At 42.0% G+C, this 24900-nt stretch overlaps 1 long non-coding RNA gene across 1 annotated transcript; it reads left to right on the top strand.

The window, feature by feature from the left end:
• Nucleotides 1-153: 153 nt before the first annotated feature.
• Nucleotides 154-24900, top strand: LOC116959651. The gene is made up of 4 exons (XR_006164668.1): nt 154-336; nt 4102-4233; nt 18699-18764; nt 24738-24900. It is a non-coding gene; the product is annotated as an uncharacterized LOC116959651 (long non-coding RNA).

The raw sequence follows: 24900 nt of genomic DNA, 5'->3' as shown, positions 1-24900 counted from the left end.
GGGAAGGGCCGTGGTGCAAAACCGCTCCCGCCTTCCCCCCCCCACCCCGTCTTTGCAGATGCCCCCGGGAAGGGCTGCGAGGCTGGCAGCGACAACAGCCGCCCCCTCCCCCGGGAAAGCTGTTCTCCCTCCTTCTCCCTCGCTCGCCTTCTTTGCAGCTCGGCCGCTTGACTGACAGGGAGCCTTCCAGCGGCCGCCCACGCGCGCTCCCGTTTCCCCTCAGTCGGAGAGGGAGATGGCGAAGGAAGAAGCATGAATGAAACAGCCAGGCAGCGAGCGGGAGCGGCCGGCGAGGAGCCGGCCCCAGCCCCCGGGAGAGCCGGAGCCGCTGCCGCAGTGAGGGCCCGGGGGGGTCGGGCGGTGTGTGGCGGGCGGCTCTGCGGCGGGGCGCCCGCGGCCCCAGCCGCTTCGGTGGGCTGCTGCTTCCTGAGGGGGGGAGCCGGCGGCCGCGGGCTGCCAACGCCCCCCCCCGCCCCCAGTCTCTCTTCTTCAGAGGGGGCTGAGAGGCCATTTTAAGACGTAGGCACCCCCCGGGAGTTTATTTCTGCCATTCAGCCCCCAGATTCCCGGGGCCGCATCAGAACGGTGGCTAGAGCACGTGTCTTAGTGCAGGTGCTTTAGCTACGTGGTTGACTTTGTGCTGATGGGGATGTGGAGCGTGCCCCCCGTCAGCTCAAGTTTGGGTGAAAAGGCTTGGAGCAGAAGGTGGAAGGCTCATGCCTTCTCAGATCAGAGCCATGGCCTTATATTAAGGCAACGTGGCTGATTCCTCATCTCCAATAAGCCTGCTTTGCTCTACCAAAAGCAACCCATTTTATACTGATAAAACCCTAGTACCTGCTACCTGAACCAGGACTCTTGTCCAGAAGTAATAGCAGGGAGGAAAGGATGTCAAATACTGCTTTAAGCCCACTTGGTTTTTCCAGTGGTCACTTGGTACTGTGGGCTAGCCTTGTCATAATTTTGTTCCTTAGATCAGTTGTCCCTAAAAATGTTGTAACTTGTTAAACACGTACTTCACAGCCTCTGGCTGGAGACCAGAGGTTTTCCCGGTGTTTTGGCATGAATATTGAGTTTGATTTGTGATGTTAGTTTTAGTAGCCTAATTTACTGAAGAGCCAAAGGATTAAATGGTCTGGTAATGGTGGCCTGCTAAGTCTGAAATTACCTCAGTATCCGTTCACTGAAGGTCAGCAATTTCTCTAAGTTACTTAATATTTTGTATATATTCTAATTTGTGTTTATTGGAATCCTTGATTGCAAAACCCAATAGTATTTATCTATCTAAATCTCTCCTACAATTTAAATTGAACAGGGCATTTTCCACTTCTGAATATGCATGGAATATTTTGTTATAAGCTGTTAGATACATTGCATGCTGCACTTAAGACATATCTGCATTTGCAGTTACATAATCAATAAACATGGGTTTTCATCCCATGAATCTAGAATCAGATTCTGAGCTGTTTTAAATCAGTATGCCTCCACAAATTTAATGCCTGCCAGAAAATTTATATCAGCTAAAATTTTAGCCTCTGAATTTAAAAAGCTGCTTGGGATTCATATGATGAGAAGTGTCTTAGTAACTTCAGTTTTTAAATTTTGCATTCCTGAAAACTGAGTGCACAATAAAACATCGTCAAGTCGTTTGCTATAGAATAACAAAGGTAAGATTGTAATTTAGATGGGTCAGTGCAATTCTTTATGTATTTGTTTTATAAGGTTCTTATGTTTGCACTAATAGCTCAACATGACTCACCTACAGTACATATCACTGCCACAGCTGTTGTAAACCTTTTTCTGAGTCAGAGAATGACTTTATGACCTGGAATCCTGGCAGTGAGTACTATCCTAGCGATTTTCCCAATTAAGAGAGAATTGCGAGTTGGTATCAGTGCAGGGTGAGTCAGAGTTGGATGTAAGAGGCAAAACTGGACTCATCAGTTATTACCGGACTAGCTCAGTATTCTCTTCTCTTTCAAAAGTCAGTGACATGAAAACCTGGAATGATCCTGTGATGGAAACTCCTCTTAGAGTTCAGAAAGACTGCAGTGGACCAGGGAATTAGCTCTCCTTGTTCCCAAATGCTTCTAGCTGCTGTACCAGCCATCTGCAGATCCTTGCTGTGGGGTGCACAGTAGCTTTGCAGGGGAATGGGGCCAGCAGCAGTAAACAGTTGAGAGGCATCAGGGCATCTCTGCTTTACTCTGCGAAACCATTTTGCTTCTTGGGCTTACCAAAGTGCGGGAGGTATGACATTAAAACCACACGTGCTGCTGCATGTGGTTCTCTGCATTTTTTTTTCTGGAAAACCAGGGCAAATCTGTCCCAACTAGTTTTGAATAGCAAGATTTGGGTACCCTGTGCTCTTCCACCTGCTTGCTGCAGAGAACGTTGGAATCAGTCAGCTTTCAGTTACTTTCAGTTAAAATTACATCGGAAGAGAAGGGGCCAACATGTAGGTTAGGTATATGGCTGAGCCATGAGGGCATGATGAGCTTGCATTTTGTCTGGTTGCAGTCTGGCATTTGGGTTTGTTCTGGTGTTTGTCACCCTGCTAGTCAGGGTCTAGCAGGGTTAGGGCATGGTTTGAGTCTGCGGAGGGCAGCAAGAAGGAATCATTGCTGAGGAAGGTAGAAATCACTAGCCTTCCACAATTAGGAAGGGTATAGGTGTGAGATTGGGGTGAGGTTAACATCAGACACGAGCCTGAGGATGAAGGTTAGAGATTCAGTGACCACTCAGCTAGGTTTATTGCTAGCTATGCTAGGGACTTCATTGTTGACTCAGGCAGCAGCTTTCTGCTAGGGAGGCAGAGGTTTCTGACATAGGTTTACAGCTGGGGTCAGGGTTGAACTTTGGGTGAAGCCCAACTGATGAGCCGGGTTTGAAGCAGCATTCAGAAGATGCTACCTAAATAATTTTGAAGCATCTGCTGATACGGCTGTGGAGCAGAGGCTATAGCTGAAATTTGGGTTAAAGTTTGATCTTGCTGAGAGTGAAGAAGCATTTAGGCTAATCTGGGTCTGAGGCAGCTGTTGGAGCAGGTAGAGGATCCTGGATAAGGGTTAAGTTGGGAATAGCTGGGAATTTGTAACATTTGAAGTTGGTACACTGCCATATTTGTGTCCTTGTTAATGCTATATGTCTCTTTGATGTTGTGGCTCAGGAAGTAATTAAAAAATCTAGTCCAGCTAGTTTCTAAATTACTTTGTTTTTTATTTTCCTTTTGACCTTCCACCTGCTCACAGCAAGGAGCAGTCAGGCCCTCACAACATACTTCTTTTGGTGAAATTCCTGTTAGTGGCTGAGGGATGTGGTTGAAAGTGCTCTTTGGGACTATGTATGTACTTATTATTTTTTCTAAACCTCAGGTTCATAAATGCAAATCAGCCTTCTGGAGGTAAAAAGCCAGTGAAGGTTTTAATTGTATGACAAGATAGATGCACTGAGGTCAAAGTGTTACCTGGGGTGTGATGCTGAGGTTGCTTCCTTTCCCTGCGTTTCATCTGCAGCAAAACAGCTGACCTGCACTAGCACCAGCCCAGTTCTCCTTAGATGTAAGAGCAAGCCTTGTGGAATCACAGGCACCATTAAGAGTAGTCCTTGTGGGGTTTTTTTGTGGATCTGTGGCTGAAAGAATAGGAGCAGCTTCCTGCGGCAAAAGCCCTCTCCAAACGTCAAGGTGATACCCTCAGAAGAACGATGAGCTGTTCAGCTGTAGCTTTCACGCTTCTCGTTGCCACTCAGTTTTTCTTTTTAAAAAGAGAAAGAGGGTCCCACTGACAACATAGCAGATTAAACAACACAGTCCTAGTGGACTGACATCATCTTGGGGGAAAGTAGCAAAGGTACAGTTAATAAATAATGCAACAGCTCTGGGCCTTGCTCCTGAATGGCTCAGTTCTTTCAAATTAGCCAAACCTGCTGAATTTATCTGGCCATGTTGACACATATGGGCTGCATCCTTCCCCCCCTACTTTGCTGTGTAAGGAAAGAATTAATCCTGCTTCCAGTGGGAAGAGTCCAGTGGAACCTGGCAGGCTTTTATATTTCTTTTCCTTCTCTTGGTTGCTTCAGCCTATGTCTTCTTTTAAACAGGACAGATCTCATGCAGAGGTGGTGGAATAAAAGAGCCAGAAGGCTAACCAAAGATGGCAGAGAGAGCTGGTGAAGTCCATTGTGTACTGATGTGAGAAACATTTCCATCCCAGTGTAGTAGTTCTGCATCAGGTATGTGAGATCATACAAAAATGAACATATCCACATTTCCTTAAGGCTTCTCCAAACAATATGAGGGCCAGCTTATATTTGGCCTCAGAGTCAGGTCGTATCTCCCCATCTCTTTCCTGTCCTAAGGTAAGGCAAAGTAGAAGTGATGGAGATGAATTTACTCTCTCCAAGTGTCCTCGAACTAACTAGAACAGGTCCTTCAGTAATGGAGTGTTCGTTGGGTTTTTTTTCTACAAAAGGTTATTCCAAAAATCCTGAACTGTTGCATATATAGTTATTTATATTCTGACTTTGAGCTGTGCCCTACTGTGTCTGTTGTATTTTTTACAAGTTTACCTTTCGTATAAAAAGTATCTATAAATAAATGTCCATGGGACCAGACAAGATGCATCTCAGGGTGCTAAGGGAGTGGGTTATGTCAGTACAAAGCTGCTTTCTCCTATCTTTGAAAGGTTGTGGCAACTGGAGGAGGACCTTGATGACTGGAGGAAGGCAAATGTGATGCCCGTCTTCAAAAAGATTAAGGAGGAAGATTTGTGTTACTGCAGGCTGGTTAGACCCACCTCAGCCCCTGGGGAGGTTATGAAGATTTGCCTGGAAGAAAATTCTAGGCACGTGAAAGAGAAGATGGTGATTGGGAACATCAGGGATGGGCTTACCAAAGGCAAACCATACCTGACCAGTCTGATTGTTTTGTATGTTGAAGAGTTTGGTTCAGACAACAAGAGGAAATCAGTATATATTGTTTACTTTGACATTAGCAAGGGTTTTGACTTAGTCTTTGATAGCATACTTGTAGACAGTTGAGGAGGTATGGGATGATAGGTGAGCTGCAAGGCAGGTGAAATATTGACTGAGCCCCGGGGCTTGAAGGGTAGCAGTCAACAATTCAAAATTTATCTGTTGACTGGCTATTAGTGATGTTCCTTTGGGGCTGTTGCTGTTTATCAGTGACATTTTATCAATGACCTACCTGAGGGGACAGACTATACCCTCGTTTCACAAATGAAACCAAATTGGGGCTGCTGTTCAGAGGGATGTCAAGAGGCTGAGGAAAGGGCTGATGGAAACTTCACAATGTTCTGAGGCAAATGTAAAGTTTTGTGCTTTTGTGCAAAGTCTTGTGTTTTTGTACTGTATTGTTTGTATTGATGGAGTAATCCCATGTGACGGTACAAACTGGGGACCATCTGGTCAGAGAGCAGCTTTGCAGGAAAGGCTGTGGGAGTCCCAGTGTATGACAAGTTGAACCCGAATCAGCAGCGTTCCCTTGCAGCAATGAAGGCCAACTGCATAGTAGGTTATATTAGCAAAAGCATAGGCAGCAGTTGAGGGAAGTGATTTCTCCCTCTGTGAGGCACTTGTGAGGCTGCATCTGAAGTTCTGAGTCTCCCTATACAAGAGAGAGATTAACAAACTGGCGAGAGTCTAGTGGAGAGGTCCCTAAGATAGTTAGGAGCTGGAGCGTGCTGCTGCAGAGGGGTCGAGAGAGCTGAGGTGTTTTTATTTTTTTTCACCTGGATAAGAGGAGGCAAAAGGAGGATCATAGTGCTGTCTTCACCTACCTCACAGTGAGTAACAAAGACAGAATCAGACTCTGCATATCAAAAGTGCAGGAGGCGAGTACTCTTAAGTTGTAGCAAGAGCTATATTCTGACCAGATACAAGGAAATTGTGTCTACTTTTGCTTTCACAGTGAGCATGACTAAAAACTGAGACAGGCTGCCCAGAGAGACTGGTGTCTCCATACTTGGTGGTGTGCAGAACTAAGCTGGACAATGCTGTGAGCAACTTCATTTAACTTCCAAGTTGGTCCTGCTTTTAGTAAGAGTTAGACCAGATGACCTCCAGAGGTCTCTTCCAACCTGAATTATTCTATGGTTTTAAGGGGAATCTTTGCAGTTAGCCTTTGACAATGACTCTGTATCCCGATTTTCCAAGAAGGGAGTGTAAGGTTAAGGAAAGGAAATTCAAAGATCTGTGTGGAACAGTGGGGTAAAAAAATCAGGTAGTGGGTACTAAAGAGGGACTACAATAGAAACTTGACAGCCAGAAGCTTTAGGAAGAGCCTATGATGTGGATTCTGGTTAGAAGAGGAAGGAAATATATGTGAACCATCTGCAGGAACTGACTTGGGTTGGTGTGGTAACATTTTGTTAGGCAGAATGCAGGGAGCTTTGTATGAAATGCTGCCTGCTTAGTTGGCTCCTTTGTTTTGTAGTACCCTTCATGTCTTCCCCTCTGAACACGTTTCTTATATCTGCATACATGATATAAATTAAGATAGCTTTACTGAAGTGAGCAGAGCCACGCCACATTTGTTTTGGTTAAATATGAAATTAAAATTAGAGGGTTGTTTTCATGCAGTAAACTTGGTAGGAGCGTAAGGGAGAAAGGCGACTTAAAATAGCATTTGGGAAATATATATAGCAAAATGAACAAACAATATGCAGTGAGTCATGTCCAGCGGTTCTTGCAATAAAAGAAAAAGGAGCTTCTCTCAGAAAACTAACAGGGAATAGCTTTTGCTTATCTGAAGCTGGAGCTACCCTCTGGGTACAGCGTTTTGGCAGTGCCCATTTGCCCTGTAGCACTGCTACATTGGGGTGTTCTGGCCACAGGGGAGGGTAGCACTTGGTGTTCACAGCAGTCAGATTGATAGTAACAGAGAATCTGAACTAATTTCTGAATTGCCAGCACTCAGGAGCACTCATAAAGACAAATTGTGTGCAACTTGAGTCACAGTGTTGTTTTGAGCCTTGGTGCCTGCTTCAGCACTCTTGTCCTAGAACAGGCTGGGTGTGATGCATCTCTGTACTTAGCTAGTACCCCCTGGAGCCAGTGGATCCCTTTGTGGGTACAAAGCACTCTCTGGGCAGACTGGACCACAGACTATCATGCATTGGGAGACCCTGCAGAGGTTAGCAAAGAAATCTTCTAGCACAGTTAAGTAAACATGATTTAAAATCTGGTTTATCTGGCAAGTGAAGACCAAGAACTGCCATTTTGCACATGGCCACAGGCTATACTGGAGTATGTCCTAGGGACATGACAAATGCCACTGTCTTAGGGGAATCTGCTACAACACAGTTATTCTCTTACCTGGCTGCTATGTAGTTTTATAAGCTGGTGGCACTACTGCCCTGAAGCAAAACTAACTGTGCTAAGGTGGAAGGCAGCATCGCAGGGCAGCTTTGCTTTTACAGGCTTTGAAACCCAAGTGAAGCAGGATAGAACTGGCCAGGCTGGGTGGCAGCAGTTTGGCCATCTCTATTAAATATAAAACTCAACACACAGCAGAGAGAAGGGGCTGTGATGACACTATTTCAGCTTTGTTCTCATGGTAACCATTATGTCATCAGGATACCATGGTTACTATAATACTCCTTATATTTCAAATGTTAAAAAAGGCCGAAAGAGAAAAAAAAAAACTTTTCCCAAAGTTGAGGAAGAGGTCTGTTTATTCAGAATTAAGTAGTCATAAAGAAGGATTAACTGGCAGTTGTCAATATTTCATGGAAAAGCCATTTTGAAACCATGAAGAACTGTTTTAATTATTAATTGCTGTTTCTGCTGCTGTACCTGTGACCATATGGTGCGTGTACTGGGGTTTCCCCTCTCTCAACTTGTGTCACTAGCAGCTATTTTGATGAACGCACACTGCAGAAGGTTAACATGGTCATATTCAAAACTTTGGAAGCATAATTTCTGCTTGAGGTAAAAACCTCAATTTGTACAAAAGTCAGAAATAAAAAAATCCCAAAGTTTAGATTGGGATTGTGAAGTTATCTCACTTCAGAGGTTCAAGAAAAGCAAAAGAAGTCTTGGCTTGGATGCTTTCAAGATGCTGAAGCATATGGCTCAAAGGAAATCAGAATGGCAGCTTGCTATTCCTTGTTTGAGGACAAAAAGTACACTGATGGCAGTGTGCTTTCAGGGGATCATGCCTGCAGACCTCTACAGCTACAGCATGAAAGACATCTTTACTGAAGGAGAGAACATGTGCTCTGATTCTGTGAGAATGTACAATTTTGAAAACGGTCTGATAATGAGAAGTAGAAGAGCTTTAGACCAATTTATGTCTGAATATGAGAAGGAACAAAAATAAAATAGACAATTAATATATTTTCAAAAGCAGCTTGTGTTCATGGAACCTTTGGTATTAGTAACTGCTCAACTTAAGACTGCTTAAGGAAATCAGTGGGCATCTGCGCACTGTCAGTATCAGGGCCTGAGAGATAGTTCAAGACAGCATCTACAAACACGGCACATTTAAAATTTTAAATTCACTTTTGACACTCCTGTGAGTTCTGGATTGCTCAGGGATTGCTGCAGGGCTGATTTTGAAACTAGAAAAAAAAGATTAACAAAATACTAGGTATTAAGATTTGATGGGGAAATTCTAAAATCAAAATAATTTTGTAATTGCTTGATCTTATCACCTGTATTGTTCTGCCTCCATTTTCCCCTGATATTTCTTATCAATGATTAAAATATCTTTTTCTAAATTGGATAGTAAATTCCTGAGGTTGGGACTGTAATTTTCTATACCAACTCACCAGAGCTCAATCATAACAAAACAGGTGAGACTCTTACAAAAACATGAAACTACATGGGCTGCATTTTAGTTGCTAAAAGACGTCTTTTTTTGCAAACGGAAATGTAATCCATTGAGAAGTACAGTATGTGACACACACATATATATATACTCACAGCCCATGAAAATTTGTTGCCAACAAAAAAAAGGACTAAAGGCTGCTGTGGAAACTTAACCATAAAATGATCAATGAGATATATACAGTTGACTCTCAAATATTGCCTTTTAATACATGTCAAGTTTCCCAAAGCGTTAAAGTACCGCAGTTATTCCTAGATTCATTTGATATATTCAGGATCTCTTCTGTCCACATCTAGCATTCAAAACATTGGCTCTGCATGCTTTTTGCATTCTTGCTGTTGCATATTTTACATACAAATAGTGAAATCACAAAAGTTTTGGCAAAGCTGACAGCAATCACCAGCCAGACCTCCCTATATGTAAAAATCTGTAGTCTAGCTTCAGCTGCTATGATTTAAGGGGGAATAAAGGGGGACAAAAGCACAAATCTGAAAGGAAAGGCTGTCACTATAGGGAATATTGCCTCTTGACTATAAAAATTTCCATGCCAGCCAACAGCTAGCGGTGTTTCTAACAAAGTCTCTCTCTCTAGATTAAACAATCAGCTGCCCTGTCTTAACGTTCACTGTAGCCTAGCTGATTTTGTACATCTGTTGTAGTCTTACAAATATTAGTAAACAAGCATATCACAGCAAGCGCTGCTGCTAAGCAGAATTGATAGGCACTTGAGATAGCTGAAGTCTATATAATTTGGTATGGCTAAAGGCTTTCACCTATTTATTTCTCTGATTTAATAGTCCTCTTGCTCCAGTTTGAAGAAAATTTATGTCAAAAGTCATCCTTGGGAACAGAAACACAAGCTCTGGTAGCAAGAGACTGCATGTACATTTGGTCCAAGACCCCCATAGAAAAGTGTTTCATAGAAAGTACCTTCTGACTTGGAATAGTCCTACCAAGGTCAGAAATATTTGAAAACATGGCATTTCAGATAACTCATTCAGAAATAATAATTTCAGTACTTCCTAAACTTTCCATGTATCTGGGATAAATAAATACCCTTTGCTACTGAAGTTCATTCATTGCCAGTATATACCAGCAATTATGGCTGTAAAGAGAAATGTATATGAATATGTACATGAATAATGATGGCCCCAAGGGATCACTCTATGGCAAGCCAAAATACTAAACCAATTAGGGCCTCATGATCAATACCCTGAGCAGAGTTAAGTTTGGTATCATATTTCTAAGAGATTGCCACCATAGAAAATAACTTTTTTGATTGTAATAGTGTATGTCTTAAAAAAATGCCTTCAGTGTATTGGAAAAAGATGAGGTTTGTCTTTGGTTTAATTAGGTTTCAGGGCATATGATCAGCTAAGAATTTTAACTTACATGTCATGGCAGGTAACATAAAGACAGGATAGATATCCCTTTGCTGAAAATAACTTGATTAAGAAACCAAGGACCTGCATATTGTATGTAGTCATCAGAAGTTGGCATATGCTTTGCAAGACTGCTTTGTCTGGCACCTGAAGCTGTTTTCAAGCTTTTTCTTTGAATTTTTCTAGTTGGTATTCGTTCCCAGTCTCGTTGTCACTTAGCATTACTGAACTGCCAGCAGCAGCAGCACCCTTTCTTTCTGCCTGTTGTGACAAAGCCTAGTTCATCAGACAGTGCTCAAAAGTTACTCCAAATTCTGAGATATGGGAGCTTATGAATTAAGTTTTCCCCATTTGAAAAATATTAATAACGGAGAATGGCAGTTAAAAAACCTGAATAGGAATAGCCTATGTAAGGTGAAAGTTTTCTAGTGCAACTTTGGAGTTTTTCTTGCATAGATACTCCTTTTTCAGTAAATGAAACTAATTGTTTTTCTAGAGTGCTATTTACAGAATATGTACAGGAACCCATTGTTAATGTCACCAGTCTTCTTAATGGATACATCTGTCTTTAATTCTTACACAAACCGTTTCTGCACAAATAACCATAACATAGCCTGGCTTACTTTTGGTTGGAAAAAAAATACAGAGAGTATGAACGCACAATTTCAAAAATACTTGATCTGAGCCTCCCTTACTAAAACAAACCAGTTGGGAGTAACTGTCTTTGAAAAGGCTTGTTGCTATTGCTTAACAGTACTGTCTGCCATGTAATTTAGTACCTTTCTACATGCAAAATATGAATGCTGTTAAAGTTTATATACTGCAAGAAACATAGAATTTTAATTTTCTGTAATAACTATTCGAGAAAGTACTAAGCAATTTCCATTATTTAGTGCTTGGGTAATGCACACCAGTTGATGTGTATGATACTCACAGTAGGAGTAACTGACATAGGATCCATATGGCATTCAAGCATAGAATTCAGCAAGAGAAACTGAAAGGTCATCCAAACTTAAACTGGAGGGTGAGCTAAATATTAAGAAAAAAAAATTACTTACCTGTGGCCAACTGTTATATCACTGTATGTAGTGATATACCATCTATATCTGTATATATGCATCTATATCCTTACCCTGTTGCTGTATCTTCTTAAAAATGAAGCAGGGGATGGACTGTCAGACCTTTAGAAGAGGAGGTACAAAGTAAACAGGTATTACTAAAGAAAGCATGTGCACTTACTCCAGCCTATACAGCTCTGACAGTTACTGGTTGTGCTGGTTTTGGCTGGGATGGAGTTAATTTTCTCCACAGTAGCTAGTATGGGGCTGTGGTTGGGATTTGTGCTGGAAACAGTGGTGAGAACACCGGGATGGTCTCGTTGCTGCCGAGCCGGCTCACACAGAGCCGAGGCCTTTCCTGCTCCTCACCCCACCCCAGCAGCGAGTGTTTGGGGGGCACGAGGAGCTGGGGGGGCACGGCGGGGACACCCCAGGCCGTACGGTGCCGTGCTCAGGGTCCAGGGCTGGGGGAGGAAGGAGGAAGGGGGGGACGTTCGCAGCGACGGCGTTTGTCTGCCCCAGTCACCGTTAGGCGTGCTGGAGCCCGGCTGGGCTGGGGAGGGCTGAGCCTGCCTGCCACGGCGAGAGGGGAAGGGGTCCCTTCTGCTGCTTTGCTTGTGTGCACGGCTTTTGCTTTACCTATTAAACCCACGAGTTTTTTCACTTTTACCCTTCTGATTCTCTTCCCCATCCCACCGGGGGGGAGTGAGCAAGTGGCTGAGTGGGGCTGAGCTGCTGGCTGGGGTTGAACCATGACACTGGTCTTCATGTTCCACGATACCGACTCATGACTGGGTGGGATCAGGTAAAGAGTTTTCTAAAAAAAGTGTCTAAGGCCATGACACTGAAGAGGGTAAGAAGGCAGACTTTTTGTTTTCCCCTTCTTTCTTTCAAGTCCAGATACAGAGGCAGGATTCAGAGCAAACTGGACTACTGCTCTGTTCCCGAATGGCAATAGCTACATTTCATCTTTCCTTCTACTTTCTGTATAAAATAATGTAATCAGAACAAAGCACTGAAGAGGCTTGAGAACTGTGAGTAGTGGTCATTAGGGCCTACTGCAAAGTTCTACTTTGTCAGGGAAATGGAGCCTGGTTAATTGAAAGTGGGCTGTTGAAAACTGGTTTGGTTTTACTTGGCTTGTTAATGCCCACCTGATAGCTTGGTACTGCAGGAGAAAAAGTGGGGATTCATTTCAGCTCTGTACCTCTTAGCTATTACTTGCTGACAAAAGTCTCCCTATGACTGGAGTTGTCAAAGGGACAAGCTGCAGATCTAGCAGACTGTCTCTGGAGATGTAGCTTGACTTCCCCATAGTGCCAGAAAAGCCCTGTGAAGACTTAGACAAATAGCTAATGGTGTTTAATGACTCAGTGTGCTCTCAGGCTTTACCAGAGAGGGCCCCAGATGGGGGACCTCACTGGAAACCCCTCTGTCATTCTTCAAGCTTGACTACCTGTTTTTTATTTCCACATAAACCAGGTTGTCAGGTAAAGAAGATAGTGGGAAAATAGCACCTGCCGAGATATCAACTCAGCCTGGAGCTGGGAGACTGCTGAAGTTTGAATCTGGAACATGGAGAGGGGGAATGATCTTGAATCTTAATCTCTCAGCATATCATTCTTTTATCTATGGAATACTGATGAAGCTTTACCTCAGAAAAGTGTTGCATTGATTAGCTGTTGATGTGAGAGGAATCTTTGTGCAGAGGTTGTTGCCCTGCAGGAACTGACTGGGAGAGAGGCATTTCCATGAGTCAATACTTGTGATATGACAGTGTCAAAAGCAGTGTCAAGAAACTGCAACATTTTACTGCAGGTCTGGCAGCATTTGATGCTGTTATAGCTAAACCATAGCTACATTTTAAGAATCTTAACTTTTAAAGTAAAAATAATCTTTTCTTCTGGGCTGAGCCTTCAGGGACCACAAACCAGAAGGAGAACAAAAAGAACCACAGTTCATGGTTTTAAATGTTTACCGGTTTTTGGTTTGGTTGGATTTTTTTTTTTTCCCCTGCCATTATGGTTTTGGATTGCTTGGCTGCAGTGAAATATGAGACCAAAACTGAAGTAGGTCAGAAAAATATAATATCACATGTAAATCTCATCATATTAGCATAAACTGGGCTAACTCTTATTCTAATTAAATGCTTTCAATCCTGCAAACTTCAGCAGGGTTCCACAGCTGTAACAAACAGCAACATTTACCCATGGATCTTCAAGTCTGGGGAAGGTGTAGTAGCAGAAGCAAGAGGAGGCACGTGAAGTAGTCAACAGTAAATGGTGGGAATGGAGTATCCTGAATCTAAAAATCGAAATGTATGTGATTTAAAACAGTACCACAAGGACAAGGTGACAGCACTTCTTAAGTATTGCAGTATCCTTATATTGTGTTCTGCATTTTCCAGATTGATCCTACTCTGACTGAACCTTTGCAGATTCCCTTGCTTTTACTTCCCCATAATTCCTTCTCTCCAGATCTTAGGTCATGCTCTGGACCATCCAAAACAGCCACTTGGCCTCTCAGCTCTAGCCACAAGGTAGTAAATGAACTGGAAATGGCTCTTTTTCTTGTAATGTGCCTCCATCTTCTTAGTGAAGTTTCAGAGCTTCCATACCCATTGGAGCAGTGGCTACCTGTGGATGCCAGGGTGTCACAAGTGAAGGGCTGAAGGTGGAGGGTTGTGGTGAAGCGCAAAGTCTGAGGAAGCAGGAGCTCCAATGCAGTTGTTATGCTGAAGTCCTTGATGAGATTTCAGCTTCCAGCAAGATCAGTTCTCTGTGGAGTGGATGGTATATGAGGGAAGAAAAAGTCCTCATAGCCTGGAGATTCTGTCTCATTCCTGGTCTGGAGGGTCAAGATAGGGCATTCTATGATGAGTCTGCAGTACTATTTTGTGTATTAGTGTCACTGAAGATTCAAATATATCAGCAATCATAGCTGAAGTAATAGGAAAATCCCTTCTAAACTGAAATGACGGGTCAAAACTATTAAGTACTGGAGTTTCTTGAATTCTTCTGAGCTTACTTTACTTTGAACTTTTGTAATTTATTAAGATGGTAGGCTGTGGACAAAGCCTGCCTTACAGCCTCCTTAACCTCTTGCCCCCAGACCCTAACTTCAAAAGTGTTATTCTGAGCTCATACCTGCATATATTTGACTTAGTATATAAAACAAATATGCTCTAAGGTCACACTCGTCCATGGCATAAGCCAGGGCAATTCCTTTTGAAGTTGATGTAAGTTCTGTCTGCTTACATCCAGAGTGGACTAAGTCTTAAAAATGTCTAAAGCTTGTTTTTATTCTGTGTTCTTGATGTGACTGGCTAGAGCTATTTGTATTCAGGTAGCTGTTGGTACAGTTCAACAAGTGAGAAATGAAAGAGTTAAGAATAAGTTTTTCTTTATTTGCTAAAGTATCAGCTGAAAGCTCCCTTCCCAGTTTTCATTGCAATGTGATGGTGAGACTTGCCTAAAGGAGTACTGAGGCACGACTAGATCCATATTTCAAAGTAAATTCTGTCTGAGATCCATTTTTTCTGTTACATTTACAGCATTTTAATCCTTTCATTTAAATGTCAATTCTGTGTACATTAACTCTTTTATAACATGGAAGTCCTGTTTGTATTTATTGATGCAATGTCCCCAAGAGCAGAAAAGTAACAAAAGGTGACCTTCAGTTTCAATTTAATGCCACCCAGGAATCAAGCAATCTAATATCTCTCTTGTTGATTCAGAGTAGTGACACATGTCACTAATATATTGCATGCACACACACAAGTAACACAAGAGATGCTTTTGCTTGCGTTATTACTCACTTCCTATTTCTAACTTAAGAATGTGTTAGTAAGAGTGTTACACAAACTGTTGATATGGTTTTAACAAGAAGAAATATAGTACAATGCATCGTAGGAGTATGGAGTGTTACAGTTTTCCTGTGTGGGTTGGATAAAGTATTTTTTTAAGTATTCGTATTCCACAGACTATATATGATTAGCCTAGTTGTTGCCAATTACAGGTGTTCTGACGCCCACCTTCTCCTGTTATGTGGTTTTTTTCATGACTGGCATCATCATTTAATCATTATAGCAGTGGACAAAGAGTCAGAATTCCTGACTCCTGAGAGTAATTTGGATGATTTACTGTTCTTTTGTCCTTGGATCAGTCAGAGTTCAGTCTCTTTATGCCTCCATCTTTCCATCTGAAAGCAGAAATAATCTGGAGGTTGATATATTTATGCTTAAGGTTCTTTCCCACTCTGCAGTAAAAGAGAAAATAAATGTAAGCATTTTATCCCATGTGAAATTCTGCTTTTTGAAAACTTGTGTTTATCAGGAATTGGGCCAAACATGATAACATTGTTATGTTTTTCTTTCTGTGGGTTGAAAAGTTCCAATAAATGCTGGTTAGGAAATGGAGGCCGCAGATATTTCTGTAGTCCCAAAGTGAATTGGTTGTATTGTATTTCCTGAACAGAAAAGAAACATTTTGATTTTAATTCAGTTTGACTTGTTTCTATGTCATTTAAATAATTTGGAATTGTCATGCCAACCCACTGGGTTTCTCTAGATTGCCTAGGGTAGGGTGAGTCCTGTGGCATATTGTGTTAGTTGCCCTACCCTGTGTCCATTCAGTGTCAGCAGGACATCTCAGATAGCTGGGACCAAAGAGAAAAGCAGCACAAAGCAGCTGTCCTGCAGTTCACGTGAGGCACCACAGCAGTGGACACACATGCAATTTAATATTTATATGACTTGGAGCCATTCCAATTTGTCTCAACAACCTGAAGTTTATTGGTGAGAGGGAAAAAAGGCTGGGACTTGTGGCATCAGAAGACTGAAGCAATCCCTTTGTCTACCATGTTCATGTAAACACTAGTGATGTCAGGGTGGAATCCAATAGAACATGTGACAGAATAAATGTAAGAATGCAAAATATGAAAGAACAGTGCTAATATGAGTTTGGAAACCTGGATGGGGTGAAATGGTGCCTGGTGAGGGAAAGAACAGCTAACATAAAATTCCAGAAGCCTGCAATTCTGTCACAGGCTCTGGTACAAACCCGTGGTGTAAATGATTCATGGTGCCTGAAGCTAGTCTGTATTCTTACCAGGAATTTACCTTTTAAAACTTAAATCACTGACTCCAGCAAACTGTCCCCATTCTCCTAAGGGGAGCTGGTCATCAATTGAGAGATATTTATATAGGTCTAATAAGAGTAAATTCAGTGATCCTTTATGCTGTCCCAATATTTTCCAACATGTCAAATGCAGAGACATTTCAAAAAGCTTGCTCAGAATACACAGAACCTATCTGGACCTCCTAGAAAATGAACATCTAAGGAGAGTATGAACTAGGACATGATTCTTCAAGAAAATAATAGCATATTTTCTTGCAGTACAAGATTCAGTATTTAGCTGCCAATTCAACTGCAAGAAGGAGAATAATTGCAACTGAGATTTCCCTGGGATGTATTTGAGGATGGCTTCTCAATTCGTGCCTCCTATCTGAGGAGGGCTGTAATTCTGCACCCTGAGGCACTCTGTTTGTGCCCAGCATTCAGCTACCAGCCAGTGGGGTGTTCTCAACCTCCTGGTTTGTTCTGCCTGCATCTAAATGTCACAGCTTCCTCTGAAAGCCACTTAAGGTGCTTCAGGAATACTCTCTCAAGGCAGCTGTGACCTCCTGGGAAAAAACAACGGCCTCCAGTGAACAGCACTGAATGATTAGAAAAGCCTCAGAAGAAGAGGGAGTGAGAAAAGACATTCGCTGATCATTTTTTGTGTTTTGTTTTTTTTTTTTTTTTTCCCCAGAGTGACATGGTCACATCCTGTGTTTGAATGCTGTTGTACTGGATCAGAACAGAGAGTGTGCAGTTGCTATATTTTAACCCTGATACCTTTAGGAGCCTGAGCAAGAGAGGGGAGCCACAGAGGGATTTTTATATGGAGTTGTCAATACTTGTGACCAATCATGTGCAAATTGCTTGAGCTTTCAAGGTCAGAATTTCTGAGAAGCTCTTCAGTGGTCATGAAGAATTATTGTTCGTTTTTTTTATTTGCATAGATAAACTACATTCTAGATGTTCCGGGGACCTGCTCTGTGATGGTCATATTGCTTGACCTGGGTACTTCTACCTCATCTCTGTGCAGAATTCCCCAATCTGTTGTGATTCAGTCCCAAATTAAGAATTGGCAATTTCTAGGGCTTTTGGAAAATGGCTGTTTCTTAGTGTGTGGTGTGTTGTTTTTTTCATGCTGGAGGTCTGTTGGACCTTAGTCTTTCATGTTACACTCTCACTTTTGATGTGGGCTCTAAGCAAAGGTTGCTGCTCTGTGTATCTACTGGTTTTGCCTTTCTGTTATGCTGTGCTTTTAAATAATCATCAAGAGTGCCTAGGGCACAGGATGAGCACCTTTCCTATCTGGTTTTATAAGCATAAATAAATACTTACAGAAAAGACAGCTGTGGCAGTTCCCCATCTTCTCTGATAGATCTGTCTTCAAAGCTGTGGATCAAAAGAGCATTGCAAATATTCAGCAGCAGGGACCATGACTCTGAGGACTGGCACAGAAGAGTCACACATGAACTTCTAAGCCTGCATAAGTAACCTTCCAAAATGCAGGTTGAGAAAATAATAAACACACTTATCTTGCCAGCAGGGAAAGCAAGTGCCTCCTGTCACTCAGAGCAACTCTCTGAGGCACATTGCAGTCATGTATGGAAGCTGAAGGAGGCCTGTCTGAGGCCCGCTGCCTCAGAAATGTGACAGAAATTCAAGTCTCCTTTCACTGAGACATTAGAAATGGCACTGCAGAGACTCAAGAGATCTAAATTAAAATTCCGTCTCTGACACAGGCTTTTGGAGTGTATGAGCAAATTACCATGTGCCTCAGTTCCTACTGGTAAAAAAAAAAAAAGGATGATAATATTTCTTCTCTCCGACTTTGTCTTCTATCAGAGCATCAGACTGAGGCCTTTTCTCTCTAAATAGATGTATTTGAACCCCAGCCCTCCTGGGGCAGCTAAGCAGTAAAAATAGAAGTAAAAGTAGTAGTAAGTAGGTAAATAAGTGATTTTTAACATCTTGGAATTAATGTGAGATGTCCTGGTATTGATTTTGTATTCTAAATAAGTAAGGTTTATCTGTTTATGAAGACAGGTGAGCTTTTATTGAACAGTATAAAACTTACCTGAGAGACAAGCAAGTAAATAGATTTGACTGTAGACAACTATTTTGTTCATATAAAACCAATGAGGCAAGAGATAATTTTATAACTGCATATGTTCTTGAAACAGCTCATCCACTATCCTGTCTTTAAGCCTAGTGGAAGATCAGTAAGGGAAATGATCACAGACTCCCAGATTTTACTATTGTGCTCCAAATTTTCTTCTTTTTCTTTCCATAGCTCATTACAGTGTGACTTTGGATGTCAAAGGTTGATGGCAACAAGACATCTGCTGCTGTCCTGAAAGTACGTCTCTGGTTGGTAATATTAACTTTGTTTCCTTAAATGTGTTTACTAAAAGTGGTATTTTACAGTAGAGAATGTATCTCCTTCCCAACCAACACTCCTCACTGATTTGGACTAAGCAAATCTGGTTATTCAATGTCTGGCTACTCACCTGCAAAGAGCATTTCTTAAAAAACAGTAATCTGGTTAGGCACAATTTTGCAGTGACATAAATAAATGAGGCACTAGAGAACAACAAATAACCAGACTGGTGTTTTAAGTGTGGAATCCCACACTGAGTAAAGGGTGGTTGTTTCTCAGCCTGAATGACTGAGGAGAGTGAAGGGCAAAGGAAACTGCAGTAACTCTGCAGCTCTATAGATGTCACCAGCCTTTCACTCCAGCCTTCCCCAGCCGTTTTCTGGTTGGTACCTATCTCCCTCCAGCCGTTTATTTTGTAGCCCCAGAGGGACTGTTGTTTGGATGATGAAATACTGCATAGTACAAACTAAGAGCTGCCAGCAATGAGCTGTTCCTGGACAGGAGATACAAAATGGAAAATGTAAACGGTAACACAGTACTTTTTCAATTACATCTTAAGCAAACATACTTACTTACCAGGAGTCAGAGAACAGTGTGAACTTCTTTTTAGATACTGCCAGTTAAATCATTATGGCATTTCCTGAGCTTTGTTTAAAATGATTTATGGAGGTTATTTGCAATATTCTGCCTTCTCCTGGAATTCTCATGTAAAAATCCAAACCACATAATTTCCGTTCACATAACACCCACAGCAGGCATGCACTGTTCTCCTGGAGCTGGGAACTTGTCTGCAAAATGGCAAGAACAGTTCCAAAAAGGGAAAAAAAAAACAAAAACAAAAGCAAAAAACCAACAGTACAGAAGGAAAATGACCCCCTTACATCCTCACAGAGGATGACATAGGTGCTAACTTCACATAAGGATCCAAAGGTGTAAAGATAGGGCAAGGTGGGAGGGGAGCAGAGAGCAAGGAGATGGGTTTGCTTGTTGAGGTGAGGTTTTTGGAGCATAATGCGGCCTCTTGAATTAACAACTCAATTTAGATGTTCTACAGCAACACCCCAGAGATTCCAGGTTTGACTCCCTAGTGGGGCAGCTGCAGCTGCACTGGAGAGGGTGGCTGTGCATTGGCTGTGCCACTGTCCCACCACACAGACCTCTACTTGGTGATACGGGGGGTCTACTGCCTCCTGTAATCACACCCCTGCTTAGGGCCCTGAGCACAGCTGATCTCTGTTACATCAATGGAAAAGAGCTGTAGCTGATTGCTCTTGTGTTCATAGGAAGAAGCAGATAGATCAAGGTCAGGTTTGTACCACAGTATTTGGCTAGAGTAGTTGCTAGATGGAGGCATGGGGAGGAGAGGAGGAAGGCATCCCGGTGTAGCAATGCTTTCAGAGAAACTCCTTTAGTTGTTGTATGATGAGTATCTGCAGGGGACTTTGCCAGCATAGCTAGAGCTTGGCCATGACTTCTGGAGGCCAGCCCTGGCCAAACAGGCTGTGCTCAGAGAACATACACTCATCAGTCCCAGGAAAGTGTTTCGACACATTTGAGACTTATTTTTGATGCTGCCCCAAACAATGGTACTTTCCCAGCTTGAAGTTTAAATAAGTCACAGGGAGCAGAGTGGAGAGATCAGAGACTGAGGTTAGGGGAAGGGCAGGTCATGGCAGGGGGGCAGCAGGGCCTGGCTGCTGGATCCTCAGGCCAGTGGTTCATCCATGAGATCACACAGTTGGCTAACCCATAGTAGTGCATCTGGGGGGATACAGAGCAGGGCAGTGCCTTCTCTTGAATTTTGAGCAAATTTCTCAGAGCAGTGAGGAGAAATACTAAAAAACAATTCATGCTTTCTTCAGGATTTCCATTTTTTAAACTCATATCTTAAAATATATTTAAAAGCTCTGTTAGTAAATGATCCTCAAAAATTTGAAAAGACATATTAGCTCAGCTGGTAATGACACTGCAGGCACTCCACTTTTAATAAGTAATCAACATTTTCCATACATACCTTCCACCTTTGGATGGAGGGCCATACCCTAATTTGATATACAAGGGTATATTTCAATGCAAGACCACCAACGTCAGTGCTATTGCTATGAATTTACATTGGTGTAGATATGAAGTAGAATTTGTCCCTGAGAGTCGGTAAAAAATGAACATATACTATAATTCCCCGGGTAGGAGATTTTCATATTATCTATGTTCATTCAGGAGATGCATCTTGGAGATTGAATTAATTTCGGATCTTCTACCACCTGACCCAAAACAAAAAACAGACAGCTGTGTTTGTTACTGCTTGGCAATATATTTTTCCAGGAAAACACAGCTTAAGCTCAGCTCTACTGAAATAGCTGGTGCTTCCTTGTGCTTTACAACAAAGTGCACCACTAACTGAAGAGAGAACAAGTACCTGCCTACCCCAGGGAACTATTATTTAAATTTGGTGCAGCGCAACAGTGTGTCAAAAATGGGTTTGAAACAATGTTTTTAAATCCTGTTCAATGAAAAGGAGATAAAAAACTAGAAGAGTATGGTGAGGAAGTGCTTGGTTTATTGTTTGATGCAGAACAAAACACACTGTTCAAGAAAAGGAGCAATGACCCGAGAGACTGCAAATGTACATGCAGGATTAGAAATTATGAGAACAGAAAAGTCCATTTTCTGCAGCACTATGTAAAATAGGCACCAAAATATAGGCCCATTTATCATATTGACTGTGACACATGATTTAATCCTTGGAAGACATCTGTTATGTAGATTATGCCTGATCTCAAAATTTGAAAAAGCACCGCAGGACCCAAAGCTGAGTTTTTAGAAGGAGTCAGTTTTACCTGAGTGCTTGTGGTGGCAGGGAGGAAGCTTTTTGGCCTGATCCACTGCAGTCAGTCCTTTTGGGATTCAGGCTTTTCTGTGTGGGAGTAGCAAAGAAGTTGCCTTTTATACTGAACTCTGAAGGTGGAAGACAGCAGAGATCCCAAATAGTTTCAGTAGTTTTACACAAAGGGCAGAATGGCACAGTGACTGAAAACAGAGCTTGTTGATGGACAGCCACAAAGAGCTGGTTTGCTGTGTTCTCTTGCATACAGTCCAGTGAGGTGACTTGGGACTATTCTGGACCACTGCTTTCTGAACAGGATAGTTCCTTTTTTACGTGCAGTGATGCTTGGAGATGGAGATGGGCACATATGTGTACAGGAAATTCACAAATTATTCATAGCCATCTACATGTTTAAACAGCAGAAGAAAATAAGCTTTTCATCTCCTTTATCTCAAGAAACTCAGTTCTGGTCTATTCTTTTTATGCAACTTACTAATGAGCAGACAAAAAGACTGTTACATACTTCTGTAATGTGTAGATTATGTGATTGAAAAAGGAAGCATTATTTCAATTAGTTATGCCAATCGTGAATTATAACACAGTTTTAATTGAAGGGGAGATCCACATGAATATCTACTGCATTAATCTAGATGAGATGCATTGCACAGAATACCAAATGAATAATAATGAAACTCTGAGAATAAAATGTCACCATTTAGAGATACTATATCTTTGCTCTTCCATGTACTAGACTATCAGAATTAACTGAACTAGTACAAAGATTTATGGTTGGTGGTATGTTCATGTTGCTTAAAAGGAGTGAAAGCATAGGCATGTTGCTTGTTTAAAACTCAGCTGATTAAGTTTTCTGAGTCAGTTTTGCCAATTGCTAGTTACAGTAGCATGGATCCATCTTCATTGGATACTCTTGTTCCACAGTTCATTAGAAGTAAATGTATGTGTCTGAGGACACACAGACAAGCATTTACAAACTATATTATTTGTTTGTAGAGAAACATATGTCTTTTTGATGAGAAATCATTTTAAACTAGCTCACAATCTTTGCTCTCTGGAAGAGATTATGGGCAAATGAATGTCTGATGTGAGTATTATTTATGTTGAACTTCAAAGGTCATACTTTATTGCAGAGAGAGGCAGATTCTACCTGAATGATTTGTGTCAATCTCTTGCAAGTTGGCTGAAATCTTAAATGGGATTAAGCATCAGAGATGCAATAGTAAAACCAAAGTGTTGGGGTCACAAATTTTGCCTGTAAATTAGGCTTGGTCTTTGTTATCCAAAATCACAATGCAGAGCAAAGGTACTAATTCCCAAAAGGAAGATAATTCACTTATAACCAGTTTAGATGAGCTAATGTGAATATCAAATGATGTGATTATAACAGCAGATGAGTTATGAAAAAAATGAACTTTGAATCCCGCATTGCAAGTATTTACTCCAGTAGACTGGTTCACGCACCTACCTGAGAAACAATAGTGCAGGGCCCAATTCTCCTTTCATTTGCTCTGACTGTTACAAGTTAATAAAATTGAGAGCCAGATTGAATAGTATGTTCTCTAATCACAGACCATAGACTGCTGTCCTTGCAGTGAGCTTTGTGTGTCTCACTTAAACACAGCTTGCACAAAGCAGGCATCCAGTTTGGGCGCAGAAAATGGAGAATCTGCTGCTTCCCCTGCTAGTCTGTTCCGATGGTTAGTCACTCTCACTCTTCAAAATGTGTTACTTATTTCCCATCTGGCATCCAGATAGGGGAATGTATGTCAGAATAGCTCTGCTGACTTTAATGTGCTACTCCTGATGAGAGGAGAAACAGGCCTGAGGTCTGTTTGCTCCTGATCCTGAATTGGAGAGCCCATTAGTGCTACAGGTCTGAGCACTTAGTGCCAGCTATTCCAGTCAGCAAGCTGGGATGTTCGTTACCGTCTCTTCTGTTTGTTCCACTAAGTGAACATTTGTTCACTGAGTCAGCCCCTACATGCCTGTTCTACTCGCTTCTTTTTTTCCCTTCTGCAGTGGAGAATTGTTGCAAAGTAGTGATGCACAGTGTCTGCTATTTTCATGAGCAGGGCACGAGTTCATTCTGCCCATTCACAAGTTATTCCTGCTCCTTGAAACGCACATGCACATGCGCACACGAAAACATGAGCAAACCCACTCAGAATCTGTCTCAAAAAATCCTGCTGAAAGCTGTCAATTATCCCACACTGAGGTAACCTTCCTTTTAGTCTTTTAAAGGTCAAATCTATCCTGTTACTGAGGATCAGAAAGTCAGTACTTGTCAGATCAGGCAGTTGCTAGAGAGTGACAAAATTTTCGTTTTGGATCAGTAATGATATATGAAAGTGTCTAGATAATAATTTTAACACTTCTACTACAACATGATTTTGTGATATGACTGCTAATCTTGTAATTACATCGCCACCTGGTGCCTGCTAGCATTGTATACTAAGCTGCAGAAAATGCAGTGTTTCTATGACAATATTTGTAGCAAATGCTGTCGGTTTGATGTAAAATATTGGGCTTGAAAGCTTTCTTAAGAGAGGGGCAGAATGGGCACAGTTGATACCAAAATGCTGGAGCCCAGATGTCTGATGATTTTTGAATGTGCTGATTGCCAGAGTCCTCACTGCCATTTGTAAACCCAGTATAACCCCGTAGTTTGCTGCAGTGGTGGGTCTCCTGGGGGACACTGAGATGGTGGCTGCACCCCCTGTTAGAACTGTGCAGTACAGCATGCTGCAGGTCAGTGCATAGGGGGTACCTCTTGACCCTCTTCATCCCAGTGTCCAAGAAAACTGATTTTTTAATACTCATCACATGCAGAAGAGTTTCTTTTTTTGTTTATTTTGGTGTTGGAGGGAGAGTGAATCAGTAGTTAAGAGCCAGTTTCTGCTTCCCTTAGAGTGAATTTGTCCTTGATTGTGGGAGAAGTCCCACCAGATTCCAGAGCTAGGATTTACTGTTTGCTATACTGCACATACAACGAAGGAAGCAGAAGATAGACCTTCGGGACAGGGGTGGTAGAGCATTGTCACTCTCTAGATATGCTGGACAGATCACACCTATAGATCTGATTTATTCTATAATTTTATTTCATGGTTTAGGATCACCTCCTTGTAGGCTCAAGACAGAGAGGACTCCATTTCCATGTCCTAATATGCTGTGAAGCCTGCATCCACACCAACTTGACTGAAGGGGTCTGTGCTGCTGTGACAAGCAGCTCTCTTCCCTCTGAGTCAAGAGAGTCCTGGAACAGCCTCCTCCTCA

The sequence above is a fragment of the Tyto alba genome, unplaced genomic scaffold, assembly GCF_018691265.1.
Source record: "Tyto alba isolate M040663 unplaced genomic scaffold, T.alba_DEE_v4.0 Super-Scaffold_8, whole genome shotgun sequence".
Classification (NCBI taxonomy): Eukaryota; Metazoa; Chordata; class Aves; order Strigiformes; family Tytonidae; genus Tyto; species Tyto alba.
Note: the sequence above shows the minus strand (reverse complement) of the source record. Positions and strands in the feature narration are given on the sequence as shown.